Here is a 13,298-nt window from a genome sequence, read left to right as displayed (position 1 = left end):
GACCATGCTACCACTCCTATGAAGCCACCCAACATGGAAAATTTCATCAAGGGTAAAACCCTAGACCTTAATGTGCCTCTGTTGGAACCCACATGTTCCCAAGGACCGGGTCCCTGGAGAGGACATAAACCTTCTGGACACCCCAGGTCCTCAGACTCCTGATGACCCACAACTATAAGGGATCAATCCTAGTTCTTTCGATAAGAGTGTAGAGTCCAATGAGGAGTAGAAAGAAATGACAAACGGTTTCCAGCAAGGTATTATCTGCATGCACTGAAATTGTCGGTAACAGATAGTTTGATAGCAAGGTAATTTGTAACGAGCAAATAGTAGTAACGATAACAAAGGTGCATCAAGGTAGATCAATCCTTTTTGTAGCAAAGGACAGGCCGGAACTTTCTCTTATAGCAAGTAAAGCGCTCTTAAGGACACATGGGAATTTCATCTAGTCACTTTCATCATGTTTGTTTGATTCATGTTCGTTACTTTGATAATTTGATATGTGGGTGCACCGGTGTTTGAGTGATGTTCTTACTTGAACAAGCCTTCCACTTATGATTAATACCTCTCACAAGCATCCAGAACTACGAAAAAAGAATTAAGATAAATCTAACCATAGCATGAAACATATGGATCCAAATCAGCCCTTACGGAATAGCGCATAAACTAGGGTTCAAGCTTCTGTCACTCTAGCAACCCATCATCTAATTACTACTCCACAATGCATTCCCTTATGCCCAAATATGGTGAAGTGTCATGTAGTCGACGTTCACGTAACACCACTAAGGAAAACAGCAACATACATATCATCAAAATATCGAATGAATACCAAATTCACACGATTACTTATGACAAGACTTCTCCCATGTCCTCAAGAATAAAAGTAACTACTCACAAATCATATTCATGTGCAAGATCAGAGGGGTATTGAATATCATCATGGATCTGAATATATAATCTTCCACCAAATAAACCAACTAGCATCAAGTACAAGATGTAATCAACACTACTAGCAACCCATAGGTACCAATCTGAGGTTTTGAGACAAAGATTGAATACAGGAGGTGAACTAGGGTTTGAGGTGAGATGGTGTTGGTGAAGATGTTGATGAAGATTGGTCCTCCCATGATGAGAGGGTTGTTTGTGATGACGATGGCTTCGCTTTTCCCCTCCCGGAGGGAAGTATCCTCGGCGGAATCGCTCCGCCAGAGAGCAAAAGTGCTCCTGACCAGATTTTGCCTCGAGATGGCGGCGTTTGATGACCCACAAGTATAGGGTATCAATTGTAGATATTTTTGATCAGTAAGAGTGTCGAACCCAACGAGGAGCAGAAGGAAATGACAAGTGGTTTTCAGCAAGGTAATGTCTGCAAGTGCTGAAATTGTAAGTAGCAGAGTAGTTTGATAGCAAGATAATTTGTAACGAGCAAGTAATGATAGTACTAGCAAAAGTGCAGCAAGGTAGCCCAATCCTTTTGAGGCAAAGGACTGGCCAAAATGGTCTCTTATGATAAGCAAAGTGTTCTTGAGGGTACACGGGAATTTCATCTAGTCACTTTCATCATGTTGGTTTGATTTGTGTTCGCTACTTTGATAATTTGATATGTGGGTGAACCGGTGCTTAGGTGATGTTCTTACTTGAACAAACCTCCTACTTATGATTAACCCTCCCGCATGTTGGGGAACGTAGTAATTTCAAAAAAAATCCTACGCACACGCAGGATCATCGTGATGCATAGCAACGAGAGGGGGGAGTGTGTCCACGTACCCTCGTAGACCGAAAGAGGAAGCGTTAGCACAACGTAGTTGATGTAGTCGTGCGTCTTCACGACCCGACCGATCCAAGTACCGAACGCACGGCACCTCTGAGTTCAGCACACGTTCAGCTCGATGACGTCTCACGAACTCCGATCCAGCAGAGCTTCGAGGGAGAGCTCCGTCAGCACGACAATGTGATGACAGTGATGATGATGCTACCGACGCAGGGATTCGCCTAAGCACTGCTACGATATGACCGAGGTGGATTATGGTGGAGGGGGGCACCGCACACAGCTGAAAGATCAATGATCAATTGTTGTGTCTCCAAGGGGTGCCCCCCTCCTCGTATATAAAGGAGTGGAGGAGGGGGAGGGCCGGCCCTCTCTATGGCGCGTCCTAGGGGAGTCCTACTCCCACCGGGAGTAGGATTCCCCCTTTCCTAGTAGAATTAGGAGCCCTTCCAAGTAGTAGGAGTAGGAGAGAAGGAAAGGGAAAAGAGAAGAGAAGGATGGAGGGGGCGCCACCCCTCCCCCTAGTCCAATTCGTACTAAGCATTGGGGGGGACGCGCAGCCTCTCCTCTCTCTTTCCCTTAAAGCCCAATAAGGCCCATATACTCCCCGACGAATTCCCGTAACTCTCCGGTACTCCGAAAAATACCCGAATCACTCGGAACCTTTTCGATGTCCGAATATAGTCGTCCAATATATAGATCTTTATGTCTCAACCATTTCAAGACTCCTTGTCATGTCCCCGATCTCATCCGGGACTCCGAACTACCTTCGGTACATCAAAACACATAAACTCATAATACAAATCGTCCCTGAATATTAAGCGTGCAGACCCTATGGATTCGAGAACTATGTAGACATGATTGAGACACGTCTCCGGTCAATAACCAATAGCGGAACCTAGATGCTCATATTGTCTCCTACATATTCTACGAAGATCTTTATCGGTCAAACCGCATAACAACATACGTTGTTCCCTTTGTCATTGGTATGTTACTTACCCGAGATTCGATCGTCGGTATCTCAATACCTAGTTCAATCTCGTTACCGGAAAGTCTCTTTACTCGTTCCGTAATACATCATCTGCAACTAACTCATTAGCTACAATGCTTGCAAGGCTTATAGCTTTTCTTGATTTCTACCTTCATCGATTTCAGCATCACGAAGAGCTTGGGAATCATTTCCGTTATTCCTTGCATATAATAGTTCATCACGAAGTTCTAGCAACTTGGTGATAGTGACTAGAGAACTCTGTCAATCACTATCTTATCTAGAAGATTAACTCCCACTTGATTCAAGTGATTGTAGTACTCAGACAATCTGAGCACATGCTTACTGGTTGAGCCATTCTCCTCCATCTTGTAGGCAAAGTAATGTCAGAGGTCTCATACCTATCAACACGGACATGAGTATGAAATACCAATTTCAACTCTTGGAACATCTTATATGCTCCGTGGCATTCAAAACATTTTTTAAGTCCTGGTTCTAAGACGTAAAGCATGGTGCACTAAACTATCAAGTAGTTATCATACCGAGCTTTTGTCAAAACGTTCAAAACGTCTGCATCTGCTCCTGCAATAGTTCTATCACCTAGCGGTGCATCAAGGACATAATACTTCTATAAAGCAATGAGGATAATCCTCAAATCACGGAGCTAGTCCGCATCTTCGCTACTAACATCTTTCAACTTATTTTTCTCTAGGAACATATCAAAAATAAAACAGGGGAGCTAAACGCGAGCTATTGATCTACAACATAGATATGCTAATACTACCAGGACATAGTTCATGATAAATTAAAGTTCAATTAATCATATTAATTAAGAACTCCCACTTATATAGACAATCCTCTAATCATCTAAGTGATCACGTGATCCAAATCAACTAAACCATGTCCGATCATCACGTGAGATGGAGTAGTTTTCAATGGTGAACATCACTATGTTGATCATATCTACTATATGATTCACGCTCGACCTTTCGGTCTCGGTGTTCCGAGGCCATATCTGCATATGCTAGGCTCGTCAAGTTTAACTTGAGTATTCTACGTGTGTAAAACTGTCTTACACCCGTTGTAGATGAATGTTGAGCTTATCACACCCGATCATCACGTGGTGTCTCGGCACGGCGAACTTTGGCAACGGTGCATACTCAGGGAGAACACTTTTACCTTGAAATTTAGTAAGGGATCATCTTATAAAGCTACCGCCGAACTAAGCAAAATAAGATGTATGAAAGATAAACATCACATGCGATCATAATATGTGACATGATATGGCCATCATCATCTTGTGCTTTTAATCTCCACCTCCAAAGTACTGTCATGATCTCCATTGTTACCGGCATGACACTATGATCTCCATCATCTTGATCTTTTATCAACATGTCGTCACATGGTCGTCTCACCAGCTATTGCTTTTGCAACTATTGCTATCGCATAGCGATAAAGTAAAGCAATTACATAGCACTTGCATCTTATACAAGTAAAGATACAACCATAAGGCTCCTGCCAGTAGCTGATAACTTTAACAAAACATGATCATCTCATACAACAATTTATATTTCATCACGTCTTGACCATATCACATCACAACATGCCCTGCAAAAACAAGTTAGACGTCCTCTACTTTGTTGTTGCAAGTTTTACGTGGCTGCTACGGGCTGAGAAAGAATTGTTCTTACCTACGCATCAAAACCACAACGATAGTTCGTCAAGTTAATGTTGTTTTAACCTTCATAAGGACCGGGCGTAGCCACACTCGGTTCAACTAAAGTTGGAAAAACTGACACCCGCCAGCCACCTGTGTGCAAAGCACGTCGGTAGAACCAGTCTCGCATAAGCGTACACGTAATGTCGGTCCAGACCGCTTCATCCAACAATACCGCCGAACCAAAGTATGACATGCTGGTAAGCAGTATGACTTGTATTGCCCACAACTCACTTGTGTTCTACTTGTGCATATAACATCTACGCACAAACCTAGCTCGGATGCCACTGTTGGGGAACATAGTAAATTCAAAAAAATTCCTACGCACACGCACGATCATGGTGATGCATAGCAACGACAGGGGAGAGTGTGTCCATGTACCCTCGTACACCGAACGTGGAAGCGTTAGTACAACACAGTTGATGTAGTCGTACGTCTTCATGATCTGACTGATCCAAGTACCGAACGCACGGCACCTTCGAGTCCAACACACGTTCAGCTCGATGACGTCCCATGAACTCCGATCCAGCAGAGCTTCGAGGGAGAGTTACGTCAGCACGATGGCGTGATGACGGTGATGATGATGCTACCAATGTAGGGCTTCGCCTAAGCACTGCTACGATATGACCGAGGTGGATTATGGTGGAGGGGGGCACCGCACACGGCTAAAAGATCAATGATCAATTGTTGTGTCTCCAAGGGGTGCCCCCCTCCCCGTATATAAAGGAGTGGAGGAGGGGGAGGGCCGGCCCTCTCTATGGCGCGCCCTAGGGGTGTCCTACTCCCACCGGGAGTAGGATTACCCCTTTCCTAGTAGAACTAGGAGCCCTTCCAAGTAGTAGGAGTAGGGGAGAAGGAAAGGGAAAAGAGAAGAGAAGGATGGAGGGGGCTCCGCCCCTCCCCCTAGTTCAATTCGGACGAAGCATTGGGGGGCGTGGAGCCTCTCCTCTCTCTTTCCCTTAAAAGCCCAATAAGGCCCATATACTCCCCGGCGAATTCCCGTAACTCTCCCGTACTTCGAAAAATACCCGAATCACTCGGGACCTTTCCGATGTACAAATATAGTCGTCCAATATATTGATCTTTACGTCTCGAGCATTTCGAGATTCCTCGTCATGTCCCCGATCTCATCCAGGACACCGAACTACCTTCGGTACATCAAAACACATTAACTCATAATACAAATCGTCACCGAATGTTAAGCGTGCGGTCCCTACGGGTTCGAGAACTATGTAGACATGACCGAGACACGTCTCCAGTCAATAACCAATAGCGGAACCTAGATGCTCATACTGGCGCCTACATATTCTACGAAGATCTTTATCGATCAAACCGCATAACAACATATGTTGTTCCCTTTGTCATTGGTATGTTATTTGCCCGAGATTCGATCGTCGGTATCTCAATACCTAGTTCAATATCGTTACCGGAAAGTCTCTTTACTCGTTCCGTAATACATCATCCCGCAACTAACTCATTAATTACAATGCTTGCAAGGCTTATAGTGATGTGTATTACCGAGTGGGCCCAGAGATACCTCTCCGACGATCGGAGTGACAAATCCTAATCTCGAAATAGGCCAACTCAACAAGTACCTTCGGAGACATCTATAGAGCACCTTTATAATCACCCAATTACGTTGTGACGTTTGGTAGCACACAAAGTGTTCCTCCGGTAAACGGGGGTTGCATAATCTCATAGTCATAGGAACATGTATAAGTCATGAAGAAAGCAATAGCAACATACTAAACGATCAAGTGCTAAGCTAACGGAATGGGTCAAGTCAATCACATGATTATCCTAATGATGTGATCCCGTTAATCAAATGACAACTCATGTCTATGGTTAGGAAACTTAACCATCTTTGATTAACGAGCTAGTCAAGTAGAGGCATACTAGTGACACTATGTTTGTCTATGTATTCACACATGTATTATGTTTCCGGTTAATACAATTCTAGCATGAATAATAAACCTTTATCATGAAATAAGGAAATAAATAATATCTTTATTATTGCCTCTAGGGCATATTTCCTTCACCGCAAGCATCCGCAACTACGAGTAAAGTTTAAGAATAAATTCTAACCATAGTATTAAACTTTTAGATCCAATCGGTCCTTTACGGAATAGCGCATAAACTGGGGTTTAAGCTTCTGTCACTCTCGCAGCCCATCATCTTATTGATACTCCACAATGCATTCCCTTAGGCCCAAATATGGTGAAGTTTCATGTAGTCGACGTGCACATGACACCACTAAGGGAATCACAACATACATACTATCAAAATATCAAACACATATCAAGTTCACATGATTACTTGCAACATGATTTCTCCCGTGACCTCAAGAACAAAAGTAACTACTCACAAATGATAAACATGCTCACGATCAGAGGAGTATTAAGTAGCATATTGGATCTGAACATATAATCTTCCACCAAATAAACCATATAGTAATCAACTACAAGATGTAATCAACACTACTAGTCACCCACAAGCACCAATCTATAGTTCCGGTAACAAGATTGAACAGAAGAGATGAACTAGGGTTTGAGATGAGATGGTGTTGTTGAAGATGTTGATGGAGATTTCCCTCCCCAAGATGGGAGAGTTGTTGGTGATGATGATGACGATGATTTCCCCCTCTGGGAGGGAAGTTCCCCCAGCGAAATCGCTCCGTCGGAGGGCAAAAGTGCTCCTGCCCCAAGTTTCGCCTTGAGGCGGCGGCGCTTCATCCTGAAAGTCCTCTCCTTAATTTTTTTTCTAGGTCAAAATGACTTATATACCAGAAGATGGGCACCGAAGGTGGGCCTGGGTGAGCACAACCCACCAGGGCGCGCCCGGGTGGGTTGTGCCCACCTGGTGGCCCCCTCTAGTACTTATTGGCTCCATTGTTCCTCATATATTCCATCAAAATTCTTCGTGAAGTTTCAGCTCATTTGGAGTTGTGCAGAATAGGTGGCGTGACGTAGCTTTTCCAGGTCCAGATTTTCAGCTGCCGGAATTCTCCCTCTTTGTGTAAACCTTGCATATTATGAGAGAAAAGGCATTAGAATTACTCCAAAAAACATTGTCATGGGTAAACACATTATAAATAACATTAAGAAAACATGATGCAAAATGGACGTATCGGCGTTCCGTCCCGAAAGTCCTCTCAATTTTTCTAGGGCAAATGGGATTATATACCATAAGTGTAACGCCCACGATGCAGCTGTATCTCCTACGTGTCGAAGCACGACTTAGAGGCATAACCGCATTGTAAGCAATGTCGCAAGTGGGGTAATCTTCACACAACCCATGTAATGAATAAGGGAAAAAGGTACATAGTTGGCTTACACTCGCCACGTCACACAATAGCATAAATATCATTACATTCATCCAGATACAATCAAGGTCCGACTACAGAACCAAAATAAAGAACAACCCCAAATGCAACAAAGTCCCTGATCGCCCCAACTAGGCACCACTACTGATCGTCTGGAAAAGAAACATAGTATCATCATGAGTCCTCATCAAACTCCCACTTGAGCTCAGTCGAATCTCCTGGAGCGGTATCATCGGTCCCTGCATCTGGTTTTGGAAGGAATCTGTGAGTCACGGGGACTCAGCAATCTCACACCCTCGCGATCAAGACTATTTAAGCTTATAGGAAGGGTAAAAGGTATGAGGTGGAGCTACAGCAAGCACTAGCATATATGGTGGCTAACATACGCAAATGAGAGCGAGAAGAGAAGGCAAACGCACGATCGATGAACTATGATCAAGAAGTGATCCTAGAACAATCTACGTTCAAGCATAACACGAGACCGTGTTCTCTTCCCGGACTCCACTGAAAAGAGTCCATCACGGCCACACACTTTGTTGATTCATTTTAATTAAGTTAAGTTTCAGGTTTTCTACAACCGGACATTAACAAATTCCCATCTGCCCATAACCGCGGGCACGGCTTTCGAAAGTTCAAATCCCTGTAGGGGTGTCCCAACTTAGCCCATCACAAGCTCTCACGGCCAACGAAGGATATTCCTTCTCCCAAGACAATCTGATCAGACTCCGAATCCCGGTTACAAGACATCTCGACAATGGTAAAACTAAACCAGCAAAGCCACCCAAATGTGCCGACAAATCCCAATAGGAGCTGCACATATCTCGTTCTCAGGGCACACCGGATTATCCAAACTTCCGGTAGGCTAGCCCAGAGTTGCCCCTGGTGGCCACCGGCGGCTGACAAGTTGGACCAACACTCAGAGGAGCACTGTCCCGCGGGTTTAAAATAAAGATGACCGTTGAGTCCGCGGAACCCAAGGGAAAAGAGGCTAGGTGGCAAATGGTAAAACCAATGTTGGGAATTGCTGGAGGAGTTTTATTCAAGGTGAACTGTCAAGGGGTTCCCATTATAACCCAACCGTGTAAGGAACGCAAAATCAAGGAACATAACACCAGTATGACGGAAACTAGGGCGGCAAGAGTGGAACAAAACACCTGGCATAAGGCCAAGCCTTCCACCCTTTACCAAGTGTATAGATGCATTAAAATAGACAAGATATAATAATGATATCCCAACAAATAAACATGTTCCAACAAGGAGCAAACTCAAATCTTCACCTGCAACTAGCAACGCTATAAGAGGGGCTGAGCAAAGCGGTAACATAGCCAAACAACGGTGTGGTAGGACAAGGTGGGTTAGAGGTTTGACATGGCAATATGGGAGGCATGATAAGCAAGTGGTAGGTATCATAGCATAGGCATAGCAAAAGAGCGAGCATCTAGCAAGCAAAGATAGAAGTGATTTCGAGGGTATGGTCATCTTGCCTGCAAAGTTCTCCGAGTTGACGTTAGCTTGATCCTCGTAAGCGTACTCAACAGGCTCCTCAATCACGTACTCGTCTGCCGGCTCTACCCAAAGCAAGAACACAAGCAAAGGGAGACACAATCAACCACGTGCAATGCGCAAGCAACAATGATGCAAAACATGGCATGATATGCGGGATGTGATATGTGATGCCTATGCATGCTTCGGAAAGGAATGATTGAACCTAGCCTCAACCTGGAAAACCAAGAGTTCCACTAGAAACTGGAGTTGATTTCGGTCGAAGTCGATATAAAGATCACCGGAATCGGATGCACGGTTTGGAAATGACAAGCAAAACAAATATGGCACCGATCTGCGATTAACAGCACGAGGCCATCTAAATGCATCAAGAACAACAAGCTACTGCACTCTAACATAGCAACAAAATACATGGCAGGGATCCACTCAAGATGCTTGACAAAGGATGAACACTGAGCTACGGCTAATTCACTCAATATCAGGTTCAAACAAGCATGGCAAAAGTGCAAAAGATATCAGGTTACAGACTTAGTGAAAATAACAACATGCCAGGAATTTAACATCAGGAAGCAATGTTTAGAGCAAGATATCAACATGCTATAGGAACATATTGTCAGGACCCCGACTCGATGTCACATCGATCTAGCCGGTAACACCTCATATCACTTTGCGGCCTCACGCACGGTATCTCCACGGGTGTCGCCTTACCTTTGCCCGGGACCGTTTGCGCCTTTTGGCTCACGTATATGATAGTGTCGCTAGCATCCATATGATAAAGAGCCCGGGCTGACATGACTAGTCGTAAACCCAAAGTGGCACAGACTTACAGGGACAGGCATCCATGACCCAGCTTCGAACGTGTCGGTCATCAGCAAGTGGGTCCGGGCTGTAGCACTGGGCTAGCAGGACTCCGGTAAACCGGGCTGTAGCGGGCTAACAGGACTCCGGTACTCAAAGCGTGACATTTCCCCGAAGGGACAGACACAGGAACGAAGAAGGACACATCCCGGCCAGCCTAAGTGTTCCAGAGCAGTAGCAAGCTACCATGGCTCAGCGGTAACACTAGGAGACATTTCCCGGTAAGAGAGGCTACTAAAGATAAACAACTAGATAGTCAGATCCCACACATACCAAGCATTTCAATCATACACACAATATGCTCGATATGTGCAAATACAACGAAGCATCACAACATGACTCTACGACACAAGTACTTTATTTAAGGCTCAGGGAGCCATACATAACATACACAAAGGTACGGGTCTCACGACCCAACATACAAGTCATACAGTCATACAAACCAGCAGCGGAAGTAGCTTGTCTGAGTACAGACAACTAGTAAAATAAAAGAGGCATTGGAAAGCCTAACTATACTACGTGGTCCTTCACAAGCTCAGGGTCACCACCTGGGTCTTTAGCCTACTCGTTGATGTCAACGTCTACAAAGAACCCATCAGAAGGGGTTGCAGCGTCTTCTGTAAAAATGTAAATTATAGCAACATGAGTACAAAGGTACTCAGCAAGACTTACATCAGATCCTACATACATGCATGTTATCAAGAAAGGTTGGTGGAGTTATTGCAGCAAGCCAGCTTTGACTCTTGGCTAGACTATCCTACGATACTCCAACTTGAAATGGTTTTGCGCACACGAGTCCACTACTCACCACTTCAATACACTACCGAGGATCCACCTCCGTCTTCCTACGGAAGAGCCATCCTCGGCACTCACACTTATCTTGAGGCTTTTAACAGTTTCCATTTACTTGTCTATGAACTGTATAGGCAACCAAGTAGTCCTTTATCGCGGACGCGGCTATTCGAATAGATCATGTTAACCCTGCAGGGGTGTACTTCTTCATACACGCTCTCACCACTTACCGTCGTTTACACGACATGTACTCGGCAACCTTCAAGCGGAAGCCCAACGTGGGTGTCGGCCACGACCTACCTAATCACCTAAGCCTCCAGTCCAGGTTTATCGCCTATCCAGGTTCCATCCGCAGGGAGTCCGGCCGAGGTTTCCCATACGGCCCCGAACGATGTGAACAGGGTTCCCGAGATACCTAACGGGTATTCGGTACACCGTGCCACGTACCTACCGCATCACAGCCCACCCCTACGGTCAGCGCTGTCCACGGCCTCCAGTAGGCTACAAACACCAAAAACTACTTGCAACTCCTGGACAGAGAGCTAGGGTGAATAAGAAGTCGAGCGGGGTCATATTTCAGGGCCCAATGCATGGTAGTAGCTGTATCTTAAATCACGCATACAGATCTCAGTGCTTAAGGTCGGCTTCAATGAAACAACCCACCATGTACTCCTACATGGCCTCTCATCGATACCTTTACCAAATCGTGTTCACCACACTACTCTCATTACCGACATAATCATTTCACTCTAGCCCATCACCCCGATGAACCAGACCTGACACGACTCTAAGCATAGCAGGCATAGCAAGGTAGGAACAACACATACATATGGCTCAGACAACTCCTACACATGCTAGTGGGTTTCATCTAGTTACTGTGGCAATGACAGGTCATGCAGAGGAAATGGGTTCAACTACCGTAGCACACAGCAGTTTGAAACGCGTTGTCTTAATGCAGTAAAAGAGAGCAGGAGCAAGAACATGGGATTGTATCGATATGATCAAATGGTTGGTTGCTTGCCTGATGGTTCGATGCACTGATACGGTTCTTCGTTAGGGCAATCACGGTACTCCTCGGGGGCAGAACCTGCCGCAGAGAGCACCGATACACAAACATTACCAAACAGTATGCAACAATATGATGCATGCATGAGACATGGCAAAATGAGTGTATTGGGCTAATGCAACTAAAATCAGAAGGGTTTGAACAAATTTGAATCAAGGATTCAGATTTCAAATTCAAATATGGCCTTTTAAAGTGCTTTTCCTTGTTCTGCTTAAAACATCAATTTAACTTGTTTGATCATGCATGAAACTAGTACAGATGGATAGATTGGATTTTTCTGATCATTTTTCATATATAATTTGTCCAATTTGGAGTTACAGAATAAAAGTTATGAATTTTTGAAGTTTAAATTATATTCTGGAATTTCTGGATTTAAATTAAATCCAGAAAATCAATTACTGCGTCAGCCTGACGTCAGTGTGACGTCAGCAGGTCAACGGAACAGGTCTGGGTCAAACCTGACAGTGGGTCCCGCATGTCAGGGTGATTATTTTAATTAAAACTTAATTAAAACTAATCCTGTTTAATTAACAGGGCTGGGCCCCACCTGTCATTGACTCAGGGGAGTCAACCAGGGCCCACCCGTGGTCAAACCCGGGTCGGCTGCACCGGCGTTTAGCCGCCGGCGAGCCCGACGCGGCGGCGAGAGTGGTTTTGGCCATTTCGGCCACCAAATGGGCCGCGGAGACCACCGGAGGGAAGCCGAGGACAAACCGCAGCTCTTGGCGGAGTCCGTTGAGGTCGGGGTGGCCGGAGTTGGCGCCGGCGACGACTTTGGCGGCCACCGGGGCTCGGTCGGAGGTGAACTTGGCGCTAGAGGGGTCGGTGAGGCTCGGGGAGTGGCTAGCTAGATGCTACGTGACACGGTGAGCATGACGGACACCGGTTTGTGGCCGGAGGATGACCGGGAGCACGTCGGCGACGAGCTCCACGGCGGTGGGTGCGGTTGAGCTCCGGGAGGTAGCTACACGGCTCGGGAGCAAGAACGGAAGGGAGGGGAAGATGGCTAAGCTCACAGTGAGTGCGACGGAGTCCTTGGTGCGGCCGGAGATGGACCGGAGCGACGACGGCGTTGAAGGGGATCTCCGGCGACGGTGAGCTCGGGCGAGGTCGGTGCGGTGGACTCGGGTGTTGCGAGCGCTCGGGACTCGGCTGCTCGATGAAGTGGACAGCGGCGGAGCTCCTGGACACGGTGGCACGGCGTGGGGTGGACGGAGGGCGTGGCTACGGCGAGGGGGTGGTGGCGATGGCGTCGGCCATGGCTGGGGCGTGCGAGGGGGAGGA

This window comes from Triticum dicoccoides, chromosome 2A (assembly GCF_002162155.2).
Source record: "Triticum dicoccoides isolate Atlit2015 ecotype Zavitan chromosome 2A, WEW_v2.0, whole genome shotgun sequence".
NCBI classification, from domain to species: Eukaryota; Viridiplantae; Streptophyta; class Magnoliopsida; order Poales; family Poaceae; genus Triticum; species Triticum dicoccoides.
The sequence above is the reverse complement of the archived record's forward strand: the minus strand, read 5'-3'. Positions refer to the sequence as shown.